This window comes from Salvia splendens, chromosome 3, assembly GCF_004379255.2.
Source record: "Salvia splendens isolate huo1 chromosome 3, SspV2, whole genome shotgun sequence".
NCBI lineage: Eukaryota > Viridiplantae > Streptophyta > Magnoliopsida > Lamiales > Lamiaceae > Salvia > Salvia splendens.
This window is the reverse complement of record NC_056034.1, coordinates 28821144-28828287: the sequence shown is the minus strand read 5'-3', so window position 1 is coordinate 28828287 and position 7144 is coordinate 28821144. Positions and strand designations below refer to the sequence as shown.

Sequence of the window (7144 nt, the reverse complement as noted above, 5' to 3'; positions counted from 1 at the left end):
GGTCTTATGAAATAAACTTCTTTGACCGGACTCGTCTTTGGTCTTATGAAGTAAACTTCTTTGACCGGACTCGTCTTAGGTCTTATGAAGTAAATTTCTTTGACCGGACTCGTCTTTGGTCTTATGAAGTAAACTTCTTTGACCGGACTTGGTCCTCGGTCTTATGAAATAAACTTCTTTGACCGGACTCGTCTTTGGTCTTATGAAGTAAACTTCTTTGACCGGACTCGTCTTTGGTCTTATGAAGTAAATTTCTTTGACCGGACTAAGCTTGTGTCCTAATTTGGCGAGTTTTATCGCTCGGATCGGACTTTCCCTTGTCCTAATTTGGGGATCGGACTTTCCCTTGTCCTAATTCGGCGAGTTTTATCGCGTGGATCGGACTTTCCCTTTGTTGCAGTTCGTTTCAGACGAACTGCTTGTTTCTTAAGCTGAATTGTGGTCTTGTATCCTCCTTAGAAGCTTGGACTCACAATCGTTGGCTTATATATGTTCTAAAAAGGGGATCAGCCTTCGAAGAACGAGATACCTCAGTAACATTTGTAAGAGACGACACGCACATAGACAGACAAAACGCACATAGACAAATAAAAAGGACGAACAAGAAGTAAAAAACAAAGAAAGCACATACCCCTAGGACCGAACTAGACACAAGACTGACTGACCGGACTGTCTCTTACAAATGGAACTTCTTGAGGTTGGAAATGTGCCATGTTCGGGGTACTTGTTCTCCTGACATGTGAGTCAATTTATAAGACCCTTTGCCGAGGACTTCTGACACCCGATATGGACCTTCCCATGTGGGTTCGAGTTTGCCCAGCTTTTCTGCTCGGCTTACTTCGTTGTTTCTCAAGACGAGATCTCCCACTTGAAATTGCAGCTTTTTCACCCTTTGGTTATAATACCGGGCTACTTGCTCCTTGTACTTGGCTGCTTTTATGCAGGCCAATTCTCTTCTTTCTTCGGCCAGATCTAGTTCGGCTCTCAGTCCGTCATCATTCATTTCTGAGGAGAAATTTAGAGTTCGGGGACTGGGTACGCCGATCTCAACCGGAATCACGGCTTCAGTGCCGTACACCAGACTGTACGGAGTTTCACCGTTGGAGGTTTTGGGTGTAGTTCGGTAGGACCATAGGACTTGAGGGAGATTTTCTACCCATTGTCCTTTGGCTTGTTCTAACCGAGCTTTTAACCCTTTCACCAAGATACGGTTTGTTACCTCCGTTTGTCCGTTTGCTTGTGGGTGGGAGACCGAAGTGAATAAGTTACCTCGTGTCCGTCGGGAGCGATAAGTAGAATACCAGCTCCACTTCCCGTCTTATTCGAAGCTCCATCTACGAATCCACTCCAGCAGTACGGTTGTTCAATGGTACGAACTGAGCGGGCGGCTTCTCAGGATTGAGACGTGGCCCCAATCGGTCTTGCACCGGAGTCCTTTGAATCCTTTCAAAAGGAGTTCGGCGAGGATGTCCCTGATCGCCAAAAGGAGTTCGGCGAGGATGTCCCTGATCGCTATGATCGGGCTTCCTCCTGTCTCCTCTGGATGAGCTGTCTAAAGACCGTTTGCGACGGTCTGCCTCATCGGCACGGGAGAACTGGTCCGCAATGTCCCACATCTCTTGAGTTGTTTGCGGACTGCATTCCACGAGCTTTCTGTAGAGAGCTCCGGGCAGGATTCCATTTTGGAATGCCGAAATGACAAGTAGATCATTGAGATCATCTACTTGTAGGCATTCCTTGTGGAATCTCGTCATAAAGTCGCTGATCTTTTCGTCGCGACCTTGACGTATAGAAAGCAGCTGAGCCGAAGTGATTCGGGCTTCCGCTTTCTGAAAGAACCTCCTGTGGAAAGCATCCATTAGATCTCGGTAAGATCTAATGCTGCCTTGGGGGAGGCTATCGAACCACCTTCTTGCGTTCCCGATAAGCAGCTCGGGAAACAGCTTGCACATATGGACCTCATTGAGACCCTGGTTCGCCATGTTATACTGATAGCGTCCCAGGAAGTCATGAGGATTCACTAACCCGTCATAAGTCATCGACGGAGTTCGGTAGTTCTGTGGCAAGGGAGTTCGGGTGATATCGTCCGAGAACGGAGTCTTCAATGCTCCGTACATGGCGAACCCGACATCTCTTCGGTATGGAGGAGAGGAGTTCTCTTGTGATTCCGGTACCGAGGAGGAACAGGAACATGTCGGGGTTGAGGATTCTTCTTCCTGGAAGACACGGCACTACTGCGGTAGTGACTTTCATGTCTGGATGAGGAGGGAGAATCCACCGTTTTCGTCTCCGGTTTTTGGCCCTTTTGCAGGAAAATTAAGAACTCTTCCTGCTTCTCGGCCAAAAACAACTTGACAGCCTCGTTCAAATCGGGCTGCTGGGAAGACTCGGTGCGATGAGTCTTTGAGCGGCTTGTTCCTTCTCCGTGAGAACTGGAAGTAGATTTCTCCCGAGGCCGTTTTCTAGACCTGCGGGCTGGACTAGCTTCCTCATGGTTATCACGAACGGTATTATGGGTGTTACGTGATCTGGTATGCATTTTTTTTTGGTGGAAGAGGATCAAAAACTCGCTTTTATCACAGATTTGGTTCTCTGTTTCCCACAGACGACGCCAGTGATGGTTGGACGAATTTTTGATGGTAATAAATGCAGGTAAAAAATATAGATCACGACACAAGGAATTATGTGGTTCGATTTACTGAGGTAAATCTACGTCCACGGGAAGAAAGGAGGGCAAGATTGTATTGCTTGATCTGGTTTACAGCTTACAAATACAGACTTGCTATATGATATTTGATGTTTAGAGAGCTTTTTTCCCCCTGTCTATCTGATCTAAGTTCTATTTATACATGTGAACCAAGATCGTGGCTTGCATCACCACTAACTAGGTCGAGGATGTCGTGGAGGTCATGAGATCCTGCATGGGTCCACTATCTCTTTGTTTGGTCCGCTATCCTGCATGAGATCCTGCATGAGTTGACACCACTAAATAGATCGTGTAGTGGAGGTCGTGGAGGTTCTGCATGAGTCCACTATCTCCCAGTTCGGTCGAATACTGAGACCGAACTGCTGAACTATTGCCGAGCAGCTTTTGCCGATCTGAGAGTAGAGCTTGATTGGTCGGCTTTTACCGAGCTGTAGGCTGGGGCCGAACTCTTTGGTAATGCCGAACTGATACTCTTCCTTGGGCTTTGGGCTGATGGGCCGTCACTGCTATTGGACTTGTTTAGTACGTACCCCATCAGAAATAAAAGCTAATTGAAGAAACAAAGTGACCTCAATAAGAAGTTGCACTCATACAAAAAAGTTAATGCAGCATTTTGTATCCAAATTGAAAGAGAAATAAAATGCTAATTCTCGTGCAGGAGTTTCTGAACTTTTATGGAGTCCTTAAAAGTAGTTATGTGATACTAAAATATAGTTTTTGACAAATTATTAATTTTATGAAATATCAAAGTAGTGAAAAACCAGATCAGAATTTATCAAAAAATTAAATACGTCAAATATAAGTAAGGGGTATCGAAATGCACTTAATTATTTTGTTTTGACTTCATTTATATTACTAGATTAAGTACTAATTTGGTAATAATTTATAACTATGCTTACATGTCGCGGAATCCTAATACATAACTGCCAAATTAATCAAAATATTACGCGATTAATATAGTAATTCCCGAACACGTGCAAATCAAGGATTTGAATACCCGATTTATTTATAATCCGTAGCAGGCAGGCTGGAGAAAATCGGGTTTATAGGGTACTTTACGTTTAAAATTACGTAAATGTACACATTTTGTTATCTCTTCCATATATATGAGAAACGCCACCCACATTGGCGTTTTTCATTAGTGAAGACGTCACCCGCATTGGCGTTTTACAATTTTGAACCGTATGTCGTCATATTTTATGGAAATACAGTATTTGTTAAACACGCCGTCTTTTGGTTAAAAACACCTTCACCACTGGCGTGTTTCAATATAGAGCGATATTCAACACTGACGTGGTTCAAGTTAAACCCGCCGTTAAACCCGCCTTTCGCACTGGCGTTTTTACGAATTTTAATTAAACACGCCAACGTTATTGGCGTGTATAGTCAGCTCCATTATAATCAATCGGCAGAACAATTAACACATAGGAATGGCTCAAAAACACTTCGATTCCATCATTTCATACAAGCAAACAGAGATACACATCCATACACTGACATTTAATTGAGTAAATAAACCTCATCGAAAGCATAAAATCAATCGGAAATGCAAGGAAAGCATACAATTAGATAGACGATCTATTTTCTGGGCGGTTTGGTGGATGCGAAGGCCTATTCTGGAAGCCTTCTTATTGAATTCCGACCTATCCGGAGTCACTGCAATCGATTCGTTCAACTGCGGCTGCGGCGGAGCTGATGCGTTTCCACCGATCTGCGACATTGAAACGAACTCCGACGTCCGACCACGAAACGGCGAGGCACCGACGGCTGCCATTGAAATGAAACGTGCAAAAAAACTAAGGAAGATCTGTTTTGCAGTGCTGCCAAAGCTGATTGATAAAACGTGTTAGATCTATTGAAAAAACGGCGAGGCACCGACGGCTGCCATTGAAACGAGGAGGTTGGCAAATACAAGGTACTGAATGCTTGTCTTTTCCTCATTCTTATATTTTAATATTGCCTTTTTTTATTATTAATGATATGTCACGTTTGATAGGTCTCTTGATCTTAGACCTCTACAAATTGAACAATAAATAATGACTTCAGTGTTAACAAGGAAAAACCCGACTATACACGCGTGTTTAATTAAAAACGCCAGCTCCATTGGCGTGTCTCTCCGAAAAAACGCCGGCGGGTTTAACTTGAACCACGTCGCCAGTGCTGAAGGCGTTTTTAACCAACAGACGCCAACCACCTTGGCGTGTTTAACAAATACTGTATTTCCATAAAATACGATGACATACGGTTTAAAATTGTAAAACGCCAATGCAGGTGGCGTCTTCACTAATAAAAAACGCCAATGTGGGTGGCATTTCTCCCATATATGGAAGAGATAACAAAATGAGTACATTTACGTTATTTTAAACGTAAAGTACCCTATAAACCCGATTTTCCCGGCAGGCTGCGACGCAATTACGCCGACACGCTAACTTAGGTCTTAAGGCATGCAATTTGGGAATGAAGGCAAGGGCAATTTCGTCATTCCGCAGATTCGCGGCGAAGATTAGCGAGATCATCTGCTGTTTTCGTTTTAGATTCACCACAGGAAATGGGGCTGCTCTCGAACAGGTACATCTCGTCAATTTTCTATTATCTCCATTTCTTACTTTCTATTGATTAATCGTGTATTTTGCTGATTTTATTTTTTGTGTGATTGCGAACGCGAAGAATCGTAAGGAGCAGCCTCAAACCAGGGGATCGTATCTACTCGTGTAGGACTGCATTGCATACATCTATGCTCATCACGGTTGGTTTCAGATGAATTGATTTTATTAGGTTTTATGTGATTAAAATAGATGACAAATACAACTTCTGTGATTGCTGAAATCTCGACTTATTTCGAATCGTAGAGCATGTAATTTCAGTGCAATCTAATTAGAATTTGTATGAAACAAATACAATTTTATTATGTAGCTGGTTTGAATAAATATTCCTGACTAGCATTTGATGGTTAGAAATTATATGAGAAGAGGATTTGGTATAGATTTAGTGGAGTTTCTGAATAGTTGTTGCTTACTCATCAATGGATACTCTTCTTTGAGGAAAGCTTTTTTATTGTTTAAATGTAATTAGTGCCTTAAAAAATTGATGTCAAGGTTTTTTCTGATGATTTTCTGCTCAATGCTTGGATGAGAATAGGTATATATCTTGGAGATGATAAAGTTATACATTTCACCCGACGAGGTCAGGAAGTTGGAACTGGTACCGTGTTAGATGTCCTGCTGGTGAGCTCAGGGCCGAATCGATCATATATTCTGTGCCCCACCTGTGTCCCGAGAGACGATGCACATGGAGTGGTCTCGTCGTGTTTGAACTGCTTCCTAGCTGGTGGTATTTTGTATCGGTTTGAGTATTCAGTCAGCCATGCTCTTTTCCTTGCAAAGGCACGCGGAGGGACTTGCACCCTCGCTGTCTCGGATTCTGATGATGATGTGATCCACTGAGGCAAATACCTACTCGACAACGGATTTGGATGCTACAATGTGTTCAAGAACAACTGTGAGGACTTTGCGATTTACTGCAAGACGGGACTGCTCGTGCTGGATCAGAGTACAATGGGACAAAGCGGGCAGGCTGTGTTCATTATAGGCGGACCTCTTGCGGCTGTGATGTCCACATCACTGCGGCTCGTGACCACCAACATCTACGGGATGGCAGCAACTGCGGTTGGGGTTTATTGTGTGAGCCACTATGCAGCAGACATTGGCATGAGGAGAGATGTGGTAAAAGTCGCTGTTGAGGATCTGACGAGAAGGCTCGCCACGGGTGTGCTTCAGCTCCTTGAACCAAGCCTTCTGCAGGATAAGGCGGCGCTATGGCATGGCGTTCTGTGGTGGAAATGCCATAGCAACATGGCGCTGCCATAGCACCGCCATATCCGCCGTTTGACAACATTGTGTGTGTACTGCAATTAGGAATGAGGCATTATGCAAGGAACATCGATGTTAGAGCTGTATTTTATGCTTTATTAATTGTTTTAAGAGTTTTAGATGTTATATTTTTGTTATTTTCCAATTTTTGACATATGTATAAATAATAAGTATTATTTTATTAATTTAATTATTGACCGTCATATCTGCCATACTAGTACGCCATATCCCTGTGGCGGTTTTTAGGCGAACCGCCATAAGCCGCCATACGAGATTGATAACACTGCTGCACCACCTCTTGCTCACTAGGTAGCCTATACGGAGAGATACAACAGAGAAAACCTCAACATTATCCATTTTCGATTTATATATAATATGGTTACTTGATAGTGTGGTTTGTAATGTCATTTCTGTAATTGTGAGATCCCTTGCAAGAAATGACATCATGCTACATTTATCTTGATGCAATACAGAGTATGTTGGAGTATAAGATCATACTTATGTGTATTATTTCCAGATGATATATATTGGAGAATAAGATCGTACTTATGTGTATTATTTCCAGATG

At 43.0% G+C, this 7144-nt stretch overlaps 1 pseudogene; it reads left to right on the top strand.

Annotated features, from left to right (window-relative positions):
* The first annotated feature begins 4982 nt into the window (after positions 1–4982).
* On the top strand, positions 4983–6761 carry LOC121793732 (annotated as a pseudogene).
* The last annotated feature ends 383 nt before the right edge of the window (positions 6762–7144 follow it).